Source organism: Trachypithecus francoisi, unplaced genomic scaffold (genome assembly GCF_009764315.1).
Source record: "Trachypithecus francoisi isolate TF-2019V2 unplaced genomic scaffold, Tfra_2.0 Lachesis_group19, whole genome shotgun sequence".
NCBI lineage: Eukaryota > Metazoa > Chordata > Mammalia > Primates > Cercopithecidae > Trachypithecus > Trachypithecus francoisi.
In genome coordinates, this window is record NW_022681464.1 from 31,520,146 (window position 1) to 31,547,057 (window position 26,912).

At 42.7% G+C, this 26,912-nt stretch overlaps 1 protein-coding gene across 3 annotated transcripts in view; it reads left to right on the plus strand.

The window, feature by feature from the left end:
- Positions 1 to 17,337: 17,337 nt before the first annotated feature.
- Positions 17,338 to 26,912, plus strand: part of OSBPL1A (oxysterol binding protein like 1A) — a 232,556-nt gene continuing 222,981 nt past the window's right edge. Inside the window, exon 1 of one of the 3 annotated variants that reach the window (XM_033178095.1) lies at positions 17,338 to 17,552. The gene's annotated coding sequence lies outside the window, so the exon portion shown is untranslated. Of the gene's footprint in view, positions 17,657 to 26,912 lie in introns of all 3 variants that reach the window. The other 2 variants (XM_033178096.1, XM_033178097.1) reach the window with 2 other exon arrangements.

Sequence of the window (26,912 nt, forward strand, 5' to 3'; positions counted from 1 at the left end):
GATGAGATTTGGGTGGGGATACAAAGTGAAACCATATCAGATGAGTAGAAGTGCTACAAACTGGCTGGGTACACTGGCTCACGCCTGTAATCCCAGCATTTTGGGAGGCTGAGGTGAGCAGATCACTTGAGGTCAGGAGTTCAAGACCAGCCTGGCCAACATGGTGAAACACTGTCTCTACTGGAAATACAAAAATTAGTCGGGTGTGATGGCACACACCTGTAATCCCAGCTACTTGGGAGGCTGAGCCAGAAGAATTACTTCAACCTGGGAGGCAGAGGTTGCAGTGCTGAGATAGCACCACTGCACTCCAGCCTAGGTAACAGAGAAAGACTGTCTAAAACAGAAAAAAAAAAAAAAAATTGATACAAGCCACTTCCAGGTTCATCCATAAAACTTCCAGTGCAGACGTGCATGCTCTCTCTCCCCTTCTGCAGGAATTCTGGGATCCACCTATTGACAGTGGTGGTGCTCACAATGGAAGAAACCTGGAGTGGAGCCTCTGTCCTTGACTGCATTGCATCAGGTTATGAAGCCACTGAGGTTTCAGCTTGTTTGTTTCAAATGTCAGATGGGGGTGCAGTGAGAGACATGATTAGCACTGATGACTCCCTACTATGCCTCTCTCCAGATTTCTTCTCTCTTCTGGACTTCTGAGCACTTATGTTTTCTATATCTATAAGATATTTACAAGTGGGTATCTTGGATATCACATCTTAAACTCAACGTTTCACAACCATTTCATCCTAGTCCAGTGGTGTAAAACAAAATTTTTTAAAAAAAGAAGAACACTTCAAAGCCAAATTCAAAACATTCTGAGGTGGGGAGTGGTGGCTCATGCATGTAATCCCAGAACTTTGGGAGGCTGAGGTGTGAGGATTGCATGAGTCCGGGAGTGTGAGACCAGCCTGGGCAATGTAGACTCTGCCTCTACAATCAATCAATCAATCAATCAATATTAGCCAGGGGTAGTGACGACTTCCTGCAGTCCCAGCTACTTGGGAGATTGAGGTGGGAGGATTGCTTGAGCCCAGGAGTTTGGGCTGTAGTGAGCCATGATCACATCACTGCACTCCAGCCTGAGCAACAGAGACCCAATCTCTATTTTTTTTTTTTTTTTTTTTGAGATGGAGTCTCACTCTGTTGCCCAGGCTGAAGTGCAATGGAGCGGTCTCAGCTCACTGCAACTTTAGTAGAGACGGGGTTTCACCATGTTGACCAGGCTGGTCTCGAACTCCTGACCTCGTGATCCGCCTGCCTCGGCCTCCCAAAGTCCTGGGATTACAGGCATGAGCCACCACACCCGGTGAGAAGTGATTTTTAAGCTCAGACTGCATGAAGCATAAATATCAGGAAGACAAACTGGGGAAGCATTCAAAGCACCGAAGAACAACATGGACAAAGGCTCTAAGCCTCAGAGACTGCGTCAACACTGGGAACTGAAAGTTGTTCATAATTGCTGCAGTGTGAAATACCATGGTGATAGTGATGAGAGATGCGTCTGGACATACGCATGGCTTTATGATGCTAAGGGGTTTAGACTACGTCCCAAAAGATGTAAAGCTGAAGCTGGGAGTGGACTGATGGTGCTCCTGTGGTCCCAGCTACTAGGAAGCTAAGGCTGGAGGATCCCCTGAGCCAAGGAGTTAGAGGCTGTAGTGCGCACCATGATCGCACGTGTGAATAGCCACTGCACTCCACCCTGGGCGTCAGAGCAAGACACTGTCTCTACCAAAAAAAAAAAAACTGAGTTGAATTTTCAGCAAGGGAATTAATAGATCAGATTTAAAGTCTGGAAATATCCTCTGACTACAAAGTAAAGAATAGATTGGGGTTGTCGGGGCAGGGAGAAAGCCAGGATGGGGAGGATAGAGAAAGAGAGTGCTTATCTCCAAGAAAAAGAATATAAAAAGGAAAGAAGAGGTTGGGGGGAAGAAAGAAATTGAGCTTTTGGTTGAGATTCATTAATTGATGTGCAAGTCAGAGGCTCGGGGGTGACACTGGGACCCCAGTTAGAGACTTGGGAGACAGGAGTGTATAAAAAGTTATTGTCGCCATGGAGCATATGTGCTCTCCTAAGAAGAGTGTGAGGGGAAGTAGAGTTTCAGGCAGAATGTTCAACAATTAAGAGAAAAGCCAAGAACTAGGAGCTCAGGAAAACTAACAGAAGAGCATCTCAGAAGGAGGGAGTGACAGGGTCTCACTCTGTCACTCAGGCTGGAATGCAGTGGCGTGATCATGGCTCACTGCACCACCTGGGCTAAAATGATCCTCCCATCTCAACTTTCTGGATAGCTGGGATTACAGGTGTGTGCTACCATGCTCGGCTAAGTTTTGTTTATTTTTTTGTAGAGATGAGCTCTTACTGTGTTGCCCAGGCTGGTCTTGAACTCCCTGGGCTCAAGTGATCCTCCCGCCTTGGCCTCCCAAATTATTGGGATTACAGGAATGAGCCACTGTGTCTGGCAGCAAGGACAGTTTCAGTGGAGTTGTGGGGCAAGAAGTTAGAGTGGAGAGGAAATAGATAGAGCCAGTGTAGACCACTCTTTCAAGTAGTTAACTGTGAAGGAGGAATGAAAAAAAGGGTAGCATCTGGCAGGAGGGTTTTTAAAGATGGCAGACACTAGAGAACATTTATGTAGCAGGTACATTTTGAGAGCACTTGAAGATCTAGGAGAGAGCAAGTTGATGCAGTGAGGTTGCTGGAGAGGTAAAGGGAGGAATTATATGAACATCTGTGGAAGCTCCAATCTTAGGAAGGATCCCTCTTCCATTATAACAGAAAAAGGAAAGGAAGAAATTATATAGGTGCTGGAAGGTTTGTTGGTTTGTTGGTAAGTTTGGAAAGCCTTCATCTAATGGCTTTTGTTTTCTTAGTAAAGTAGGAGGTGAAGTCACAAGTCACCTGTTGAGAATGTGGAAGGGAGCTATGGGAAAGGGATTTAAGGAGAGTGAAGAAAGTTATCTGAAGGGCAGGAAATAAAGCACAGCTCTAACTCCTTTTCTTCTCACTTGATTCCTCTTTCTCCCTAAACCATCTCCTGCAGGATATGAAATGAAGCCATGTCACCTCCATGCAGATGATCACAAATTTATATATCTAGTCCAGAATTTACATCTGAACTCCTCACCTATCATCCACTCTTGGGTATTGCAAAGGCTCCTTCAACTACCTGTCCCTCTAGCTTTGGCTTGGGACTGACTAGGGAAGGATAAAGGATAGAAGATTGTTGGGCCTTCCTGAGAATCCAGCCAGTGTTTTGTTTCATGCATTTTCTGTGTGGTCTATCATGTGCAAGGTCCTCCTCTACCTTTTGTGTCCATGCTCCTCTATCTCGGTCAGTTTTGCTCATACTATTTCATTTGCATAACATGTTCTCTAATCATTTCCATATGTTCAAATCATATCCATCTTAAGCATTTAACTTTTGTCTTAATCTGTTCTCTGCTTCTATCACAGAATATCACAAACTGGGTAACATATAGAATAAAAATGTATTTGCCTCTCAGTTCTGGAGGCTGAGAAGTCCAAGAGCATAGCATTGCATCTGCTTAGGGCTGTGTCATCCAATGGTGGAAGAGTACCACATGGAGAGGAGGTGCAAGCATGAGATAGAGCAGGATTGGAGGCTGAACTTGATCCTTTTATCAGGAACCCACTCCCATGATAACTAACTCACTTCCCAAATAACAGCAATAATCGATTCATGAGGGTGGAGCTATCATGACCTAATCACCTCTTAAAGGTCCCACCTCTTAATACTGTTACAGTGGAAATTAGGTTTTTAATACATGAACTTTTAGGGGACACATTCAAACCATTGCAACTTTAAAAACCACCTTTTCTGTAAAGCACTCACTGTTCATCCCCTACTGAAAACAAAACAAAGCCCAAAAATTTTCTTCCTCTTATTTCTCCTTTATCTGTACTTTTCTCATGGTTATTATTATTTTTTAATTTATTCATATACCTGCTGATTTACAAGTCTTATTTCATCTCATCTGTGTTACTAGATTAAGTCCTTGAAGAGAAGAACTGTTACTGGATTTATCTTTTATCTCTCACCAAGCCTAAAACAGTGTCTGGCATATATATCCACTCACAAAATCATCTCATTTACTAAGTTACTATGTATATATTTACTGACTTATGAATAAATGAACTAATCAATGATGAATAACAAATTATCTGTTCTGGTAAGTCTTTTTTTTTTTTTTTAAGATGAGGGCTCACTCTGCCTCTCAGGCTGGAGTGCAGTGGCGCAATCACAGCTCACTACAACCTTGTTTTCCTCAGGCTCAGGTGATCCTCCCACTTAGATGGGGTTTCTCCATGGTGCCCAGGCTGTCTGTTAAGTCTTTACATGTCATTATCCCAATCTTCTTTCCAATGGTAATGCTATACAACATCATGGATATTTGTGGATGATTCAAAAATCTGTTTCTAAAACAGCCCTGAGCTCTTGCTCAAAGTATATTCTCATATTTTGTTTCTTGCTGCATCTCTCAAATGTACTGTGTTAAGGGTACTCGTTTCCCATTTCCTGGTGTTTCCTATACAAAGCTGAGGCTAAGTGTAAATACCACAACTTCTTTTTTTTTTCTTTTTTTGTACTTTAAGTTCTAGGGTACATGTGCACAACATGCAGGTTTGTTACATATGTATACATGTGACATGTTTGTGTGCTGCACCCATTAACTCGTCATTTACATTAGGTATATCTCCTAATGCTATCCTCCCCCCACCCCCTCCCCACAATAGGACCCAGTGTGTGATGTTCCCCTTCCTGTGTCCAAGTGATCTCATTGTTCAATTCCCACCTATGAGTGAGAACATGTGCTATTTGGTTTTCTGTTCTTGCGATAGTTTGCTGAGAATGATGGTTTCCAGCTGCATCCATGTCCCTACAAAGAACATGAACTCATCCTTTTTTATGGCTGCATAGTATTCCATGGTGTATATGTGCCACATTTTCTTAATCCAGTCTGTCACAGATGGACATTTGGGTTGATTCCAAGTCTTTGCTATTGTGAATAGTGCCACAATAAACATATGTGTGCATGTGTCTTTATAACAGCATGACTTATAATCCTTTGGGTATATCCCCAGTAATGGGATGGCTGGGTCAAATGGTATTTCTAGTTCTAGATCCTTGAGGAATCGCCACACTGTTTTCCACAGTGGTTGAACTAGTTTACAGTCCCACCAACTGTGTAAAAGTGTTCCTATTTCTCCACATCCTCTCCAGCACCTGTTGTTTCCTGATTTTATTTTATTTATTTATTTATTTTTGAGGCGGAGTCTCGCTCTGTCGCCCAGACTGGAGTGCAGTGGCGCAATCTCGGCTCACTGCAAGCTCCACCTCCCGGGTTCACGCCATTCTCCTGCCTCAGCCTCCCGAGTAGCTGGGACTACAGGTGCCCGCCACCTCGCCCGGCTAGTTTTTTGTATTTTTAGTAGAGACGGGGTTTCACCGTGTTAGCCAGGATGGTCTCGATCTCCTGACCTTGTGATCCGCCCGTCTCAGCCTCCCAAAGTGCTGGGATTACAGGCTTGAGCCACCGCGCCCGGCCTGTTTCCTGATTTTTTAATGATTGCCATTCTAACTGGTGTGAGATGGTATCTCCTTGTGATTTTGATTTGCATTTCTCTGATGGCGAGTGATGATGAGCATTTTTTCATGTGTCTGTTGGCTGTATGCATGTCTTCTTTTGAGAAGTGTCTGTTCATATCCTTTGCCCACTTTTTAGTGGGGTTGTTGGTTTTTTTCTTGTAAATTTGATTGAGTTCTTTGTAGGTTCTGGATATTAGCCCTTTGTCAGATGAGTAGATTGCAAAAATTTTCTCCCATTCTATAGGTTGCCTGTTCACTCTGATGGTAGTTTCTTTTGCTGTGCAGAAGCTCTTTAGTTTATTTAGATCCCATTTGTCAATTTTGGCTTTTGTTGCCATTGCTTTTGGTGTTTTAGACGTGAAGTCCTTGCCCATGCCTATGTCCTGAATGGTATTACCTAGGTTTTCTTCTAGGGTTTTTATGGTACTAGGTCTAACATTTAAGTCTCTAATCCATCTTGAATTAATTTTCGTATAAGGAGTAAGGAAAGGATCCAGTTTCAGCTTTCTACTTATGGCTAGCCAATTTTCCCAGCACCGTTTATTAAATAGGTAATCCTTTCCCCATTTCTTGTTTTTGTCCAGTTTGTCAAAGATCAAATGGCTGTAGATGTGTGGTATTATTTCTGAGGGCTCTGTTCTGTTCCATTGATTTATATCTCTGTTTTGGTACCAGTACCGTGCTGTTTTGGTTACTGTAGCCTTGTAGTATAGTTTGAAGTCAGGTAGCGTGATGCCTCCAGCTTTATTCTTTTGACTTAGGATTGTCTTGGCCATGCGGGGTCTTTTTTGGTTCCATATGAACTTTAAAGCAGTTTTTTCCAATTCTGTGAAGAAAGTCATTGGTAGCTTAATGGGGATGGGATTGAATCTATAAATTATCTTGGGCAGTATGGCCATTTTCACAATATTGATTCTTCCTATCCATGAGCATGGTATGTTCTTCCATTTGTTTGTGTCCTGTTTTATTTCACTGAGCAGTGGTTTGTAGTTCTCCTTGAAGAGATCCTTTACATCCCTTGTAAGTTGGATTCCTAGGTATTTTATTCTCTTTGAAGCTATTGTGAATGGGAGTTCATTCATGATTTGGCTCTCTGTTTGTCTGTTACTGGTGTATAAGAATGCTTGTGATTTTTGCACATTGATTTTGTATCCTGAGACTTTGCTGAAATTTCTTATCAGCTTAAGGAGATTTTGGGCTGAAATGATGGGGTTTTCTAAATATACAATCATGTCATCTGCAAATAGGGACAATTTGACTTCTTCTTTTCCTAACTGAATACCCTTTATTTCTTTCTCTAGCCTGATTGCCCTAGCTAGAACTTCCAACACTATGTTGAATAGGAATGGTGAGAGAAGGCATCCTTGTCCTATGCCAGTTTTCAAAGGGAATGCTTCCAGTTTTTGCCCATTCAGTATGATATTGGCTGTGGGTTTGTCATAAATAGCTCTTATTATTTTGAGATACGTTCCATCAATACCGAATTTATTGAGAGTTTTTAGCATGAAGGGCTGTTGAATTTTGTCGAAGGCCTTTTCTGCATCTATTGAGATAATCATGTGGGTTTTGTCTTTGTTTCTGTTTATATGCTGGGTTACGTTTATTGATTTACGTGTGTTGAACCAACCTTGCATCCCAGGCATGAAGCCCACTTGATCATGGTGGAAAAGCTTTTTGATGTGGTGCTGGATTCAGTTTGCTAGTATTTTATTGAGGATTTTTGCATCGATGTTCATCAGGGATATTGGTCTAAAATTCTCTTTTTTTGTTGTATCTCTGTCAGGCTTTGGTATCAGGATGATGTTGGCCTCATAAAAAGAGTTAGGGAGGATTCCCTCTTTTTCTATTGATTGGAATAGTTTCAGAAGGAATGGTACCAGCTCCTCTTTGTACTTCTGGTAGAATTCGGCTGTGAATCTGTCTGGTCCTGGACTTTTTTTGGTTGGTAGGCTATTTATTATAGCCTCAATTTCAGAGCCTGCTATTGGTCTATTCAGGGATTCAACTTCTTCCTGGTTTAGTCTTGGGAGAATGTAAGTGTCCAGGAAATTTTCCATTTCTTCTAGGTTTTCTAGTTTATTTGCGTGGAGGTGTTTATAGTATTCTCTGATGGTAGTTTGTATTTCTGTGGGGTCGGTGGTGACATCCCCTTTATCATTTTTTATTGTGTCTATTTGATTCTTCTCTCTTTTCTTCTTTATTAGTCTTGCTAGTGGTCTATCAATTTTGTTCATCTTTTCAAAAAACCAGCTCCTGGATTCATTGATTTTTTGGAGGGTTTTTTGTGTCTCTGTCTCCTTCAGTGCTTCTCTGATCTTAGTTATTTCTTGCCTTCTGCTAGCTTTTAAATGTGTTTGCTCTTGCTTCTCTAGTTCTTTTAATTGTGATGTTAGAGTGTCAATTTTAGATCTTTCCTGCTTTCTCTTGTGGGCATTTAGTGCTATAAATTTCCCTCTACACACTGCTTTAAATGTGTCCCAGAGATTCTAGTATGTTGTATCTTTGTTCTCATTGGTTTCAAAGAACATCTTTATTTCTGCCTTCATTTCGCTATGTACCCAGTAGTCATTCAGGAGCAGATTGTTCAGTTTCCATGTAGTTGAGCAGTTTTGATTGAGTTTCTTAGTCCTGAGTTCTAGTTTGGTTACACTGTGGTCTGAGAGACAGTTTGTTATAATTTCTGCTCTTTTACATTTGCTGAGGAGTGCTTTACTTCGAACTATGTTGTCAATTTTGGAATAAGTGCAATGTGGTGCTCAGAAGAATGTATATTCTGTTGCTTTGGGGTGGAGAGTTCTGTAGATGTCTATTAGGTCTGCTTGGTGCAGAGTTCAATTCCCGGATATCCTTGTTAACTTTCTGTCTCGTTGATCTGTCTAATGTTGACAGTGGGGTGTTAAAGCCTCCCATTATTATTGTATGGGAGTCTAAGTTTGTAAGTCTCTAAGGACATGCTTTATGAATCTGGGTGCTCCTGTATTGGGTGCATATATATTTAGGATAGTTAGCTCTTCCTGATGAATTGATCCCTTAACTATTATGCAATGGCCTTCTTTGTCTCTTTTGATCTTTGATGGTTTAAAGTTTGTTTTATCAGATACTAGGACTGCAACCCCTGCTTTTTTTTTTTTTTCCATTTGCTTGGTAGATCTTCCTCCATCCCTTTATTTTGAGCCTATGTGTGTGTGTCTCTGCATGTGAGATGGGTCTCCTAAATATAGCAAACTGATGGGTCTTGACTCTTTATTCAATTTGCCAGTCTGCGTCTTAATTGGACCATTTAGTCCATTTACATTTAAGGTTAATATTGTTATGTGTGAATTTGATCCTGTCATTATGATATTAGCTGGTTATTTTGCTCATTAGTTGATACAGTTTCTTCCTAGCATCGATGAACTTTACATTTTGGCATGTTTTTGCAGTGACTGGTACCTGTTGTTCCTTTCCATGTTTAGGGCTTCCTTCAGGATCTCTTGTAGGGCAGGCCTGGTGGTGACAAAATCTCTCAGCATTTGCTTGTCTGTAAAGGATTTTATTTCTCCTTCACTTATGAAACTTAGTTTGGCTGGGTATGAAATTCTGGGTTTAAAATTCTTTTCTTTAAGAATGTTGAATATTGGCCCCCACTCTCTTCTGGCTTGTAGAGTTTCTGCTGAGTGAACTGCTGTTAGTCTGATGGGCTTCCCTTTGTGGGTAACCCAACCTTTCTCTCTGGCTGCCCTTAACATTTTTTCCTTCATTTCAACTTTGGTGAATCTGACAATTATGTGTCTTGGAGTTGCTCTTCTCGAGGAGTATCTTTGTGGTGTTCTCTGTATTTCCTGAATTTGAATGTTGGCCTGCCTTACTAGGTTGCAGAAGTTCTCCTGGATGATATTCTGAAGAGTGTTTTCCAACTTGGTTCCATTCTCCCCGTCACTTTCAGGCACCCCAATCAGACGTAGATTTGGTCTTTTCACATAATCCCATATTTCTTGGAGGCTTTGTTCATTTTTTTTTACTCTTTTTTCTCTACACTTCTCTTCTCGCTTCATTTCATTCATTGATCTTCAGTTGCTGATACTCTTTCTTTCAGTTGATGGAGTCGGTTACTGAAGCTTGTGCATTCGTCACGTAGTTCTCTTGTCATGGTTTTCATCTCTATCAGTTCTTTTAAGGACTTCTCTATATTGGTTATTCTAGTTAGCCATTTGTTAAATCTTTTTTCAAGGTTTTTAGTTTCTTTGCGTAACTTTGGTTACATAGTTCCTCCTTTAGAGCTGAGAAGTTTGATCGACTGAAGCCTTCTTCTCTCAACTCGTCAAAGTCAATCTCCGTCCAGCTTTGTTCCATTACTGACTATGAGCTGCGTTCCTTTGGAGGGGGAGATGCACTCTGATTTTTTGAATTTCCAGCTTTTCTGCACTGCTTTTTCCCCATCTTTGTGGTTTTATCTGCCTTTGGTCTTTGACAATAGTGACGTACTAATGGGGTTTTGGTGTGGGTGCCCTTTGTTAGTTTTCCTTCTAACAGTCAGGACCCTCAGCTGCAGGTCTGTTGGAGTTTGCTTGAGGTCCACTCCAGACCCTGTTTGCCTGGGTATCAGCAGCAGAGGCTGCAGAAGATAGAATATTGCTGAACAGTGATTGTTGCTGTCTGATTCTCACTCTGGAAGCTTCATCTCATGGGTATAACCAACTGTGTGAGGTGTGAGGTGTCGGTCTGCACCTAGTGGAGGATGTCTCCCAGTTAGGCTACTCAGGGGTCAGGGACCCACTTGAGCAGGCAGTCTGTCCGTTCTCAGATCTCAACCTCCTTGCTGGGAGGTCCACTGCTCTCTTCAAAGCTGTCAGACAGGAACATTTACCTCTGCTGAGGTTTCTGCTGCTTTTTGTTTAGCTATGCCCTGTCCCCAGAGGTGGAGTCTACAGAGGCAGACAGGCCTCCTTGAGCTGTGGTGGGCTCCACCCAATTCGAGCTTCCCAGTGGCTTTGTTTACCTACTGAAGCCTCAGCAATAGCGGGCGCCCCTCCCCCAGCCTCGCTGCTGCCTTGCAGTTAGATCACAGACTGCTGTGCTAGCAATGAGGGAGGCTCCATGGGCGTGGGACCCTCCGGGCCAGGTGTGGGATATAATCTCCTGGTGTGCTGTTTGCTAAGACCCTTGGTAAAGCGCAGTATTAGGGTGGGAGTTACCTGATTTTCCAGGTGTTATGTGTCTCAATGTCCTTTGGCTAGGAAAAGGAATTCCCTTCCCCCTTGCGCTTCCCAAGTGAGGCGATGCCTCCCCCTGCTTCACCTCTCACTGGTCAGGCTACACCCACGGACCAGCACCAACTGTCTGACATGCCCCAGTGAGATGAACTCCGGTACCTCAGTTGAAAATGCAGAAATCACCTGTCTTCTATGTCGCTCTTGCTGGGAGCTGGAGGCTGGAGCTGTTCCTGTTCAGCCATCTTGGGTGCGTCCCCCCAATACCACAACTTCTAAGTGTCTTCTGTATTCTAGTCCTCCTAAATCCTTTAGAATTTATTTTATTTACCATTTTTGGCTGTTATGGCTTATTTTTTTTTATGAGTTTTAATTGTATACTTTGTCTGCCAAATTAGATTATAAACTTCATGAGGCCAGGAATTTGTATATAAATGTATAACTTCTTTGCTGCACTCCCTGCTTTCTTTCTCCAATCTAACTCCACCACCTCCTTCCCCCAGGTCTCTGTTAAGTGAGAAAAAGTAGCTACTACCAGAGAGCAGTGGAGAGGTCAGAGACGATATGTATGGGAAAAAGGCCATAGGTTTAGAAAAGTTGATATTATCATAGGACTTACTAAGAGAAAACTTCCCTACCCTCTTGGACTTCATAGAAACAGTTGTGATATGTTTACTTCTATGTTAGTCTAACTGTGTTAGACTACCATGACCAGTTGGAGCATGAAGATGGGTTGAAACATGGGGGAATGTAAGCCTGGAAAAGAAATATTAAGGCAGCTCATGACCATTGTCTTCAAACCTTTTTGTTTTGTTGAGACAGCCTCTAACTCTGTTGCTGGAGTGCAGTGGCACGATCATGGCTCACTGCAGCCTCGACCTTCTGGGCTCCAGCGATCCTCCAGTCTCAGCCTCATGAGTTGTTCAGACTGCATTTGTGTGTCACCACACTCAGATTTTTTTTTAATTTTCCTGGTATTTTTTGTAGAGACAAGGTTTTGTCATGTTGCCCAGGCTTGTCTTGAACTCCTGGGCTCAATCTGCCCGCCTGAACCCCACAAAGTGCTGGAATTATAGGCATGAGCCACCGTGCCTGGCCCCACATTCTTAATGTTGGAAAAAAAGTGGTTGGGCTGCAGTGTGAAGTAGTGACCTGCCAGTCTGGAAAGTTCCCAGCCACAGATGGGTGGGATGGGGGGCGGGCAACCTCTTCCTAATGTGGTTGAGGACAGTCTGGCTTTAGGCTTCAGATTAAACTAGATGATTTCTGACGACTCTAACAAATCTAACACCCAGGAGTCAGTGATTTGGTTCATACTTCCAATTTAGGCCCAGAGACTGCTGGCCTATGAGGTTCCCACCCTTAATCTTTGTAACTTCAGTGAATGAAGTAAAATCACCTTCTACTGTAACTCATTGAGAACGGGGCCTTTGACCTGTAGTAGGTGCTGACAGGTGACTGAGATATAGATAACGGTGGTTAGTAGGGATCTGGAAAAGAGATGCATTTTAGAAGAGTCAGAAGAGCGAAGAACAGCATGAGACCCTGAAGAGATGGCTATTGAAAAGAAAGGAGGTATCCACAAGGTTATTGGTTACAGATTAAAATGGGAGAGATGAGAACAGGAAAGGGGGTTGTAATGGTGTATTAGGCTCTTTCTGGGCTCAAGGAATAGAAAAACACTCAGGTTACATCAGATAAAGAGTAAGAATTTATTGCAACGATACAGAGACATAAAAGCAGAGACCTCACACTGCTGCAGAAGATTATTGAAGATGTAACTGCAGCCAGCCATTCTGGACCTCTCAGCAGGGGGCGCCATCCTTTGCTCCCTACCCTAGTGTTTCCACACTCTGGGGTCTCAATCATTCTCTCTCTGCTGTTGCTTATGCGGCTCCTGGTCATCTTTTCTCTATTCTCCTTCAGGCTGTCCCATGGCTTCTGCTTTCTCTCTGCTGTCACTTCCCTCTGTGAGCCTTTCTGCATCTACCTTGACTAAGGACTGTCCCTTGCATGCGTCACGGTTAAACCCCCCAAAAGAGAAATCTAGATGGTTCACTGCTACTCAGTATAGAGATTTCCTATTGGGCAGAGCACATGTACCAGGCCCTTGGTAAGCCTAATAGAAAGGTGCCATTTAGGAGGCCCTGCTCTTGCTCCCTCAGCTGCGCCAAGAATTGTAGGCTACATAATGAAGTCCTCAAAAAGGGGCAATAGGCAGGGCAGACTTTCCAAGACTTCCTAGAAGGGGTCATATGACTGTCAGGCACACTGCTTGAGCAGCCAATTATGGATAGAAAAGCGGGGTATATTCGGATTTTTTATTTTTTATTTTTATGTTTTGAGGCAGGGTCTCTCTCTGTCTCCCAGGCTGGAGTGCAGTGATGTGATCTCAGTTCACTGCAGCCTCCACCTACCAGGTTCAAGTGATCCTCCCACCTCAGCCTCCTGAGTAGCTGGGACTACAGGCCATGACACCATGCCTGGCTAATTTTTGTTTTATAGAGATGGGGTTTCTCCATGTTGACCAGGCTAAGCAGGGTATATTCATGATGAATAAAGAAAGATAGGCCAGGTGAGGTAGTTCATGCCTGCAATCCCAGCACTTTGGGAGGCCCAGGTGGGCAGATTGCTCAAACCAGAGTTTGAGACCACCCTGGGCCACACAGTGTTACTCTGTCTCTATAAACAATAAACAAAACTTAGCTGGGCATGGTAGCTTGCACCAGTAGTCCCAACTAATCGGGAGGCTGAGGTGGAAGAATAGCTTGAGCCTGGGAGGTTGAGGCTGCAGTGAGCCATGATCATGCCACTGTACTCCAGCCTGGGTGACAGAGCAAGACCCCTGTCTCAAACGAAAAAACAAAGAGAAAACGCAAGCTAAGGGCTAAAGGTTGAGTTGAAAGTGTTGCCCAAGGAGCACATACCTTATGCGAAAAGCTATGAAAGACTATCTCTCAACTTTGCTTCTTCTGAAGAAAGACAAAAGGAGAGGAAAAAGAAAATAATTGGAACATATTCTTTCCCAGTGTTGGCACCGAGGAAAAGCTATAGACTAGTTCCTACTACCCACATCCCCGGGAGCGCCCTAATCCGGCCTTTGCCAAGCCAGATTTCCAGCTGTCTCTTTGATGTCTGTGTGATATATTCTTTATTTGCTTAAGTTAGCCAGCATGAGTGCTCGCTGCTTACAACCAAGAAACTCTACAGAAGACATAAGGGTCTCTTCCAAACTTTTTGTGTGGGGAACCAGCAAAATCAATCACTGTTAGAAGGCAGTTGCTTAGACATCTGTGTGTCATATCTGCAGGAAAAGAGAGATGGGTACAAAATTAAGTCTAAATAAAAAGAATTTAATATCTGAATATATACCAATTCATTTTTGTTATTAAATAAACTGAGTGTAATGGCACGAATGACAAATAACAAATTTAGACCACTTTTAAGAGAGAAAAACTCCCAATGACCTCATAGCTTTGATGGTCTGGAGTTAATAGTAACTACAATGTCTTTCATTTGTAGGTATAAGGGAATGATTCATTTCCCTCAACTCAACAGTTTATCTGCATTTGCCTGATGACATATGACCTACTTTTCAGTATTCCAGGCGGTAATTACCCAAAGTCCTCCCCAAAGTCTCAGTCCATAAAATCCTCCTTTTAATGAGACTTAAGCCTTTAGCGTGTTCCTGCAGCACTTCAAAGTCACATTGGCACCAGGGGAGTGTTTTTAAAACATCCAATGCACTAAGTGCATTCTGGGATGTCTCAGGCTGAAGACAAAACTGCAAGGACACAGACATGAGGTACTACAATCTAAAGAGGATCCCATTCTGAAGGAGGTCATTGAAATGTGGGGAGGGGAATGACGGTAGAAAGATTTGGGCTTCTAAGTTTCCTGAAACGAAAGGGTCCAAGGTGCAGCCAGTCTGAACCAGGCAATGAGCAATTCTGATGAAGCCCGTCCTGGTCTCCAGTTACCCTGTTCACTTTCAGTGTGGGTCAGGCAGGCCCGGGAATGGCAGGGCCAAGGGTTTGCTACTCCCAAATCCATTTCGCAACCAGTCAGAGTTTCCATTGCAATTCCTACTTATATATGTAAGGATCATATTAATAGTAACTTGAATATGCCGCATCTGCAAAGTTAAAATATCTATCCACCTAAAGCTCAGAAAGGAATACGAAGGAAAATATTTATTAACTAGTTCCAGAGGTTCTATTTCTGCCAAATGTTTCTCAAAATAGAGTATGACATGATGGGGACAATCTAGTGATAGTTTTGTTATTCTAGAACTGCACTGCCCAATATGGTAACTGCTATCCACATGTGGCTATTTAAATACAACTTGAAACCTTCAGTCACACTGGCCACATTTCAAGTGCTCAACAGCCACATGTGGCTAGTGGCTACTGTACTGGACAAGGTAGAATTATAGGACATTCCTATCATCGCAGAAAGTTCCATTAGACACAGTGTTCTAGAATAATGAATTCTGTTATGACATCATGGTGATTTTACCTGTACTAGCAGTCAGTAATATAAATGCCAATGAGATATCTTTTCTGCATATTTTATGGAAATACCAAATAAAGTCCTTTAAAAATACAGTACAAATAGTAATGCTATCAAGATTGGAACTTCTCTTATTGATAACTGTAGTGATTAATACTTCATCCTCCTATTGACTGCAATCTGTTTTCCATTTGCAAACTGTAGAAGGAGTTGCAAAGTGCAAGTTGTGAATTTAGGTAATTAAATCATCACAGAGAGAATGAAGATTTTCATGGAATCACTGAAAATTATTTCAGTAGCCAATTATTATTGTCATTATTTTGGTAGCTTTATTTTTGCTATGAAGATGGTTCAAGGTCGGGTGTGGTGGCTCACACCTGTAATCCCAGCACCTTGGGAGGCTGAAGCAGGTGGATCACCTGAGATCAGGAGTTTGAGACCAGACTGACAAACATAGTGAAACCTTATCTCTACTAAAAATACAAAAGTTAGCTGGGCATGGTGGCATGCGCCTGTAGTCCCAGCTACTTAGGAGGCTGAGGCAGGAGAATCCCTTGAACCTGGGAGGCAGAGATTGCAGTGAGCCAAGATTGCACCACTGCACAAAAGCAAAACTCTGTCAAAAAAAAAAAAGATGGCTCAATATCCTTAGATAATAAACCCTGAGGTTTCTTCTTTTCCAGACAAATACGACTGCTTTAGTTACCACACATTTTGCAGTTGAAGTATTGTGCCAGTAAAGTGCCTGCTTTGTTAATAAAAGATGATGCCAGTCTGAGATACACCAGCAGGATTGCTTGTGGTATCCAAAAACATTATTTCAAAAGATCTGCCATATGCTGTTTCACAGGTATCACAATGACCAAGCGGGCCTATGACAGGTTCTCAATACATGATTCTAGACTTGCTGGAAAAACTGCAGTCCTTTAAAAAATGATACCTATTTGTTACTTTTTCATTGCAAAAGAACATGTTCATTTGGAAAATTCAGGAAAGCAGAAATCAGTTTTCGGATGCTCGTAATTTCCTGTCTTTTTATGCAGAAATGTTTTTAAAAGGCAAAGCTGTGGCCTGCAGGGGTGGCTCACGCCTGTAATCCCAACACTTTGTAAGGTCGAGGCAAGGAGGACCGCCTGAGCCCATGAGTTGGAGACCAGCCTGGGCAACACAAGGATAGCCTGTCTCTACTAAAAATACAAAAATTGTCTAGGCGCGACAGGGCGCGCCTGTAGTCCCAGTGCCTGGATTACCAGCCTGTAGTCCAGTTTAGGCCGGAGGATCGCTTGAACCCAGAAGACGATGCTGCAGTGAGCCGAGATCGCGCCACTACACTCCAGCTTGGGAGACAGAGTGAGACCCTGCCTCAAAAAAAGGAAAAACAAAAACGGTGGAATTATGCTAGAGTTTGAACCTTCACGTTATAGACTATTTGCTAACTCCTCTAGCTAGACGCCTTGTGCATGGAATCTGGAGGGGAGCAGGTGAGAAAATTTTGTAAATCCTTGTCTCGTGCATATCTATTCTATAATGGTTACACCTGTATGGCATTTTAAGGGCTTCCTTTCACATGTGAAAGTAAAAGGAGGTGTTTTTTGTAAATTGTCTAATTTACATTGCCAATTAAGTTCCCACGTGTCGAGTTGCAGCCAAAGCAAAAAAGAAAAAAATCTGCGCAGCTGGGTGATGTATTGCTTAATGACAAACTTCCAGAGTATTAACCCAGGACTTATATTTTGCTTGGGGACAGGGGTCTTCCACTGACTCACACGGGCGGTCCCCTGTAGTCTCCGGGTAGGGCCTGCCCCTTCTTCCCTCGGGGTGTGGTGGGAGGAGCGCGAAGGCCGTGCGCCTCGCTAGTAGTTGGCAAAACCTGGAACCAGCGCCGGTGGCCCAGGCCGGACAGGAGCAGGCCGGGGGCGTGGGCAGGCCAGGCAGGGGCGGGGAGTGGGCGGGAAATGGGCGTGTCCCCGCTGCGGTCACAGGTCGGGCGGGATGCCAGCTCGCCAGGAGGGTGCGCGTTCCAGGGGCGGGTTGCAGGGAGGGGCGGTGCCACCTCGCGCTCCGCCCTGGTCCCGGCCCCGGGCTCTGGAGACAGACGTTACGCGGGCTCGAGCGTCCTCGGGGAGTGCCAGCCAGAGTCGGTGACGACCACTTCCTCGACGTGGGGCGGGCAGACGGGAAGCCTGCGGTCGTGGCCCCCGCCTCGGTTGCTCTGGGAGCCCGGGTGACCGCGTAGGTCAGTTTCTCGCGGCTGTCCCCGCCTGGAGTTCGAGGCCGGTTCCCGCGCTGATGGGTTCCCGCCGGGCTGCGCTCGGGAGGTCTGTCCGTGCCTGACTAGGGGTGGGTGCTCCCGTCCCGGGCGTCTCAGAGGATGGTCGGGTCGTGGCGCGGCGACGCAGGGCTGCAGCCGAGCGCGTCTTCCCGGCGGCCGCTGGCTGCTCCAGCGCTGCAGGAAGTTAGGCGTTAAAAGTAACAAGATGTTGGCATTTGTTGCACTTCCACTCGGGTGCCACGACCATGCTGGTGCCGCATGCATCCCCCACCAGATCTGCAGCTGCGTGCCTTCTCGGTACTTTCGTGTGTCCATCGTGACTTTTTAATTTCCTCCTAACAAGAGGAGGATTGATGCACAATGGAAGTCACGCATTGTTCATGTGACTGTTTCCCAATGTACCGCGTGGTCGGTTCTACAAGCATGAACCAATATCCAAGGGAGATTCCGAAACTGAATGAGAGCGCAGCTGCACAATAGACTTGAACAATTCACTTATCCCGCTGCCCTAATGATTAGCAGGAGGCACTGAAAAGGGTTATCCTGATTTAGTATTAGTTTTCAGTTCAAGTTGTCGTTTTTAGGCAGACGGTATTGTGAAATGGAACTGTGGGCAGTGTGATATTGTTAGCTTAAATAAGGTTGCTTGAATGTTGCAAATGTGGCTATTAGGTGTCTGAATAGTTAATAATATAATTAAATCAGCTTTAAAATCGGTGGTGTGTTTTCCCTGAAAACTTCAGTCTTTGCCCTGTAGTAGGTGCATTCTGGATTTGGAGTTTGGAAACTCCTCACCTCTTTACTCAGCATTTGGGAAATAATTTGCAGATTCGTTTTGAGGGTAGCAGTATTTGCAGTCTAACCCTGATACAATGAATTTTTTGCAGCAATGTGATAGGTGTAAATTCTGAACCACCCGCCTACCCCCCTCAAGCTGGAATTGTGAAGATTCTTAATTACAGCATAGTAACAAAATCTACTTTTTAATTCCCTAATTCAAAACCACTAGGTGGGCTTTGTCTACAGTTTATAGGGGGAAAAGAGGAGAAAACTGTCAGTAACAATCCTTTCTTAAAATTTAACTATTGTCTTTTTCATTTCTCCCAGGAAGTGTAACTCTTCTCTAGCGTTGAGCAACAGATAGTCAAAATAGGAGTTAACTGCCAAAGATTGAGTAGATTAATCTGAAACATTTGTTATCTCAGTGTAGTATTTTGTGAAGGTTGTTTATCAAAATGACATTTGCTAAATATCTCATTGTCAATCAGAAATTTATGGTGCGTGGCTAATTCTTCTCTCTGGAGGTTGCTCATTTTTGCATGTATTATTCTAGCCGACTTGTGATTCAGAGCAGTCAGGTATGATTTCTGTTTTTTTTTTTTTTTTTTTTTTATTGTTGTTAAATTGAGACGGAGTCTCGCTCTGTATTGCCCAGGCTGGAGTGCAGTGGCACGATCTCGGCTCACTGCAACCTCTGCCTCCTGGGTTGAAGCGATTCTCCTGCTTTAGCCGCCCAAGTAGCTGGGATTACAGGCACATGCCACCACGCCCTGCTAATTTTTTATATTTTTAGTAGAGATGAGGGTTCACCATGTTGGTCAGGCTGGTCCCGAACTCCTGACCTTATGATCCGCCCGCCTCAGCCTCCCAAAGTGCTGGGATTACAGGTGTGAACCACAGGTATTATTTCTATAAAAGTATTCCTGGCCAGGCGCGGTGGCTCATGCCTGTAATCCCAGCACTTTGGGAGGCCGAGGTGGGCAGATCACCTGAGGTCAGGAGTTCGAGAGCAGCCTAGCCAAAATGGTGTAACCCTGTCTCTACTAAAAATACAAAAATTAGCCGGGCATGGTGGTGGGCGCCTGTAATCCCAGCCACTCGGGAGGCTGAGGCTGGAGAATAGCTTGGACTCAGGAGGCAGAGGTTGCAGTGAGTGGAGATTGCACCGTTGCACTCTAGCCTGGGTAACAAGAGCGAAACTCCTTCTCAAAAAAAAAAAAAAGAAAAAGAAAAATTATCCCCATCATTTCCTCAAAACAAGGGGAAATAATACTGTTTTAGAACCAACAATTAGGTTGAAGAATACAGCCAGTCTTTTTTGAGTAATAACATGGCACAATGCCTGTTAAATATTAATACATTACAAATTTTCTCCTTGTGGCTTTATTTTACTTAGAGATACATCTGTATATCTGATCATAATATTTTTAAGTTGGAACTGTGTCAGTTTCTTACCTCTTGACGTTACTGGAAGCTGAGCTTTTATACATTATATGTATTCATTGAGAAAAGTAGTAGGCACAAAGTAGAAATCAGCCAAACGAATAACTTAGTGGAGAAGAGAGAATATGATATCAAGTGCATGTGAGAAATTTGATATCCTTCAGAAGCTTGTCAGTTCGTCCAAGTTGAGTCTGAACTTTGGCAATCAGAACTTTTTTGAAGACCTAGCAAGTTCTCTGAATTTCATAGAAAGAGGACAGGTGTTAGCACTGCCGTCACCAGCTTATACTAACAATTCATGAAGTTTAAGAAAAGACACTGTTATGTACTCTGTATAGTATATATATATATTTATGATTGTGGTGTCATATAAGTATCTTACGTGATGTTCTTGGTCACTGGAAATGTTTTTCCTCACGTGGCCTCTGCCACTAATGCTGTGTCGGTACTATGAATATTAAGGGGGCTGTTTGAGGTGGGCTAGTATAAGAAATAGTTTTAATGCTATTACTAGGAAGATAAACTAGATCACTCACTTTACTTTTATTTATCAGCCTGCAAGTAGGAAATTACTGTATAGTGAAAGCAGTCGTTAACTGTACATTTTCCTATCATGTGACACTGGAAAGTAACCACATGTTTTTACTTTGTGTTTAAAGTTTTTCTTTAAAGAGGTATTTCTATGAAGCATAGATTGTCAGTATTATCATACATGAGTTTAATTGAGTTTGAAAGTTAATTTTCAAATGTGAAATAATTGAAATGGGAAAATTTTAATGCATTTTTCTAAAATTTAGGGAATTTTATCATTAAAAGGTAACAATCAGTCTCCTTGCTAGGATTTTTATTACTAAACTTGATTTGTCAAATTTGTAGGCTTCTCTGCTCTTCGTACCTGCCCTGTTTTGAAACAGTAGTTAATAGTTTTCAAAATCTGTCAAGTTGAAATTGAAATCAGGGGTGCATCTAGGGGTTCATGCTTAATTGTTAAAGCAGCTAAAATTAGAGCACCTAAAGTTATTTTAAACAACTTCATTAAGCAAAGCTATGAAGCTTATTTCATTTTTACTAATTTTAACTTAAAATTTCCAACCGAATATGGATAAAATACATAGCCAGTGATAGGGTTGGTTTTTTATTATGTCTGTATGGCATCCAAGTCGGTGTGGGTATGGAATGGATATGAATAAGAGAAGGTAATGTAAATTTATCAAATATAAAGTAAATAATAATTTGGTATAAACATTTTATGATTTCAGTGCTTTACAAACCATAAGATGACTCATTACAATTCTGGCCAATTCTCCATCATTTCTTCTCCGGAAGATGAATGCTTTTTATTAGGGCACAAAAACTTATTGAGGAAGTTAGAGAAAAAGTTTCACTGAATTAAAAATTAAGTGATTAAAATTTTGTCTTCTAACCTGAAACAATACAGGTTAGTGCTTCCCAAAATAGGCTTTATAATTTGCTCCTGTTTTCCTTAAATTGCCATGTTTTAGGTATTCTTCTTAGTTAATAACTAAAGCTTTTTAAAATGAGGCACTCAAGCCATAATTCAGATTCACCTTCCACGGTGCTTACACAGGAGCACTAATGAGATCAATTTAAGTTTTGCAGCTGAATTGAATTTTATAAAATACATAGCATTCACCCCTTCTGCATTCTGGCTGTGACTGATTCTACCGTTAACACTTGGCAAGTAACTTCACCTTGGGGCTTTTCAGTTGCTTCAGCTCTAGGATCAGAGTGTTAGATTAAATATGAATTTGTCTACCAATGTTCAGTTTCTTTTTTTTTTTTTTTTTTTTTTTGAGATGGAGTCTCGCTCTGTCGCCCAGGCTGGAGTGCAGTGGCCGGATCTCAGCTCACTGCAAGCCCCGCCTCCTGGGTTTACGCCATTCTCCTGCCTCAGCCTCCCGAGTAGCTGGGACTACAGGCGCCCGCCACGTTGCCCGGCTAGTTTTTTGTATTTTTTAGTAGAGACGGGGTTTCACCGTGTTAGCCAGAATGGTCTCGATCTCCTGACCTTGTGATTCGCCCGTCTCGGCCTCCCAAAGTGCTGGGATTACAGGCTTGAGCCACCGACAATGTTCAGTTTCTAAAACAAGCAAAAAGTACATTTATGTTATCACAAATGTCAGAGTTTTCTGTATGCATAATATGTGTAGCTGCATATGTGTGCATAATGTGTACACATGTACATACATGTAGGCATATGAGTGCATCAGAGAAATTACTGATTACTAGCAACTAATCATAGTTAGAGCAAATACGTATTTTTTTTTTTTTTTTTGCCATTGCTGTGTTTTCATGTATTACTTTCATCTTTAATACCTTGCTGGTATTAAAAGAATATAATGTCAGCAGAAAATATACCATTAAGCAGCTAACTACAGGCTGGGCGAGGTGGCTTATGCCTGTAATTCCAGCACATTGGAAGGCAAGGTAGGATAATTCCTTGAGGCCAGGAGTGCAAGACCAGTCTGGGCAACATTGCCAGACCTCATCTCTATAAAAGATACAAAAATTAGCCGGGTATGGTGACATGCACCTGTGGTCCCAGCTACTCAGGAGGCCAGGGTGGGAGGATTGCTTGAGTCCAGGAGTTTGAGGCTGCAGTGAACCATGATCGTGCCACTGCAGTCCATCCTGGGTAACTGACTGAGACCCTATTTCAAAAAAAGGCAGCTGACTACTTTGGAGTGCAGGGCTAAGCACAGTACTGGTTTTTATGTTTTTAAGATTTAGTTTACAGGATGTTTTTGTTCATAGACATTTAATTTTTCTCATTCAAATTTCTAGCACACAATGTATTTTAAAAATTAATGTAACAGCAATCATAAAATCAGTATCTGAGAATTTAAAAACTAATCACAACATATATTTTTAATAATTTTTGAATAGTCTCCCTTTGTCTTTATTAAGATTATAGGGCTGGGTGCGGTGGTTCATACAGTAATCTCAGCACTGTGGGAGGCCGAGGTGGGCGGATCACCTGAAGTCAGGAGTTTGAGACCAGCCTGACCAACATGGAGAAACTCCATCTCTACTAAAAATATGAAACAGCTAGGCGTGGTGGCACATGTCTGTAATCCCAGCTACTCAGGAGGCTGAGGCAGGAGAAACACTTGAACCCGGGAGGCGGAGGTTGTGGTGAACCGAGATGGTGCCATTGCACTCCAGTCTGGAGAACAAGAGCAAAACTCCATCTCAAAAAATGAAAAGAGTACAAATACTGGCTGGATGCAGTGGCTAACACCTGTAATCCCAGCGCTTTGGGAGGCTGAGGTGGAGAGATCGCTTGAACCCAGAAGTTTGAGACCAGCCTCAGCAACACGACAAAACCCTGACTCTACAAAAAATATGAAAATTAGCTGGGCATGGTGGCGTGTGCCTGTAGTCCCAGTTACTTGGGAGGCTGAGGTGGGAGGATCACTTGAGCCCAGGAGGTTGCAGTGAGCTGAGATTGTGCCACTGTACTACTCCAGCCTTGGTGACAAACACTGTCTCAAAAAAAAAAAGTACAAATGCCATTTGGCAATTGTGCAAGTCATATTTTAGATGCTTCCTGATTTTTTTTGTGTGTGATAAAATGTACGTAACATCAAATTTGCCCTTTTAGGTTTTTTTTTGTTGTTGTTGTTGTTGTTTGTTTTAAAAAGAGTTTCATTCTGCTGCCCAGAGCTGGAGTGCAGTGGCATGGTCATAGCTCACTGCAGCCTTGAACTCCTGGGCTCAAGTAGTCCTCCTGCTTCAGCCTCCCAAGTAGCTGGATCTATAGGTGTGCATCATGACACTTGGTAATTAATTTTTTTTTTTTTTTGTAGAGACTGGGGTCTTGCTGTGTTGCCCAGACTAGTCTTAAACTCCTGGCCTCAGGCTATCCTCCTGCCTCAGCCTCCCAAAGTGGGATTACAGGCATGAGCCATCACAACTGGCCTGTTTTACCCATTGTTAAGTGTATTATTCAGTGGCATTGCGTACATTCACATTGTAGTACAGCTATCCATCTGTCCATCCCCAGAACCTTTTCCTCCATCCCAAACTGAAACTCTGTTCCCGTTAAACAATACCCCTATTTCTTCCTCCCTTCTCCAGCCACTGGCAACCACCATTCTATGTTTTGTCTGTATGACTTTGACTGCAGTCATACATTTTAGTTGTCTCATCTAAGTGGAATCATACAATATTTGTCCTTTTGTGAGGGATTTATTTCACTTAGCATGATGTATTTCAGGTTCGTCCATGTTCTAGCGTGTGTCAGAATTTCCTTCCATTGATTGACTGATTGAAACAGAGTGTTGCTTTGTCTCCCAGGCTGGAGTGCAGTGGCACGTTCTTGGCTCACTGCAACCCCTGCCTCCCGGGCTCAAGCCATTCTTGGTCTTTAGCCTCCCCAGTGGCTGGGACTACAGGCACACACTGCCACACCAGGCTAATTTTTGTGTTTTTAGTAGAGACAGGGTTTCACCATGTTGACCAGGCTGGTCTCAAACTCCTGACCTTAGGTGATCCGCCCGCCTCAACTTCCCAAAGTGCTGGGCTTACAGCGGTGAGCCACTGCACCTGGCCAAAAAGTTACCTGGATCTGCTGAAATTTGGAGAGCAAGAGCATGGGAAATGAGAAACACAATATTGAGGATTTGAATTTTTTTTTTTATTTAATGGCTTTTTTGTTTTGAGACAGAGTTGCACTCTGTTGCCCAGGCTTAAATACAGTAGCGCGATCTTGGCTCACTGCAACCTCTGTCTCCCAGGTTGAAGTGATTGTCCTGCTTCAGCCTCCCCAGTAGCTGGGATTACAGGCGTGTGCCACCGTGCCCAGCTAATTTTTGTATTTTTAGTAGAGATGGGGTTTCCCTGGTCTGTTGGCCAGGCTGGTCTCGAACTCCTGATCTCAAGTGATCACCTGCCTCAGCCTCCCAAAGTCTTAGGATTACAGGCATGAGCCACCACGCCCATCCTTCCTTTTAGAGGCTAAATTATATTACCTTGTATATGTCACATTTTGTTTTTCCATTTATCTGTCAGTGGACATTTAGGTTACTTCTGCTGTGAACATGGGAATACAAATATCTGTTTGATTCCTTGCTTTTAGTTCTTTTGGGTATATACCCAGAAGTAGCATTGCTGGATCGTAGGTAATTCTGTGTTTAATTTTTTGAGGAATCCCCATACTTCTCCGATGTTTTAAGATTTACAATTGCATGTTTTTATATGTATGACTAGGTGAATTGAGCCTGGATGTCTGGGGTTTTAACTTTTCTAATACCTTTAAGAGCTCTATTCCTGAAAAAGGGCACATTATTAAATATTTTCAGTTTCTCGCACCCAGGTGAATTAGCTCTTATTGTTGAATCTTATTCTCTTTGATTTCTCCAGGAATTTTCTATCTTGGTTCTATAGCTGTTGTTGTTGTCTGAGACACAGTCTCACTCTGTCACCCAGGCTGGACTGCAGTAGTGTGACCTTGGGTCACTGCATCCTCTGCCTCCTGGGTTCACGTGATTCTTATACCTCAGCCTCCCCAGTAGCTGGGATTACAGGCGTGCGCCACCACACCCAGCCAAGTTTTGTATTTTTTAGTAAAGATGGGGTTTCACCATGTTGGCCAGGGTGGTCTCGAACTCCTGGCCTCAAGTGATCTGCTCTCCCTGGCCTCCCAGAATGTTGGGACTATAGGTGTGAGCCACTGCATCTGGCTGATTCTGTAGATATTAAGCTGGAATTGTAAAGAAAAGTAGCAAGCTGTTCAAATGATAAAATAATAGACTCCAACCAAATTTAACAAGTCATCGCCCTTTGAGCTGTAAGTTTTAAAATCTTTGTCAATATCTCAGAACTGTTGGGGCCACGGAATTTATCTACTATATTAAGTGGGGATTTAGTGGCATAGACTATCAAGTATGGTCACCAGTTTAAGTAATTTTATGATATTTATAAAGCAAGAAAATATAAATTTACTTTCCTCAAAAGGATTTAAAAATTAGAAGTCTAGCTTTCCCTAGTGGACCTTGGAGGAGAGAAAACGTAAGGCAAAAATGGTCTCTTATCTCTTGGTTTTTGAAGCTCAAAATGTTTTCCATCTAATTATTTCCTGGAAAACATTCTTACGGCCATGAAAATCTCATTAATCTAAAAACAGAGCTGGGAATTGCGTGAATGTGAGAAGAGGAGCTAAAAAGTGGTCTTGAAAAATACCATGTTCACTGATAGAAATGGCTGCAATCCATTGTGACCAGCTGCATTTGGGAATGCTTCTGGTTTAAACATCAGAGGCAAAGTGCTTTTCTGGAATAAGCTGTCATGATTTGGAAGAATGTTTTTAAAAAATCTGTTCAACATATGAATTTGGATTTCTTTAAAAAATCAATTTTGAATTTTCTTTTAAAGGTAACTTTTAGTCAGAAACTAATGGAAATAGTTTACAAATTAAAAATGCATAAAATTAAGAAAGTAGTTATCAACCTAAATACTTGGGTGGGGGGGTGTGTTTTAAACAATTTCTCCCTTTTTTGGTATAATTTTTTTTTTTTGGAAACGGATTCTCACTCTTGTCACCCAGACTGGAATGCAGTGGCGCGATCTTGGCTCACTGCAACCTCCACCTCCTGGGTTCAAGTGATTCTCCTGCCTCAGCCTCCTAAGTAGCTGGGATTACAGGTGCCTGTCACCACGCCTGGCTAATTTTTGTACTTTTAGTAGAGACGGGGTTTCGCCATGTTGTCCAAGCTGGTCTCGAACTCCTGACCTCAGGTGATCTGCCCGCCTCAGCCTCCCAAAGTGCTGGGATTACAGACAGGCGTGAGCCACTGCGCCTGGCAGTGTACATTTTAAAAAAATGTATTTCCCGTGGCTTATTAGAAAAAAAAACTGTTAATTTTATGTCACCAGATATACCTTTTGTAAGGCATTGCCTGTAGACCTTCCTATAGGGAGACCTGATTGCTTTGTTTTCAAAGGACTAAGTCCTCATCCATCCACCCATCCATCCATCTGGTTAATTAATATTTGGTTGCCAGTTGTGTTTTAGGCACCTTGCTAGGGATATAATAGGGGAACAGAATAGACATGAGGCACTTGTTCTAATTGAGTTTT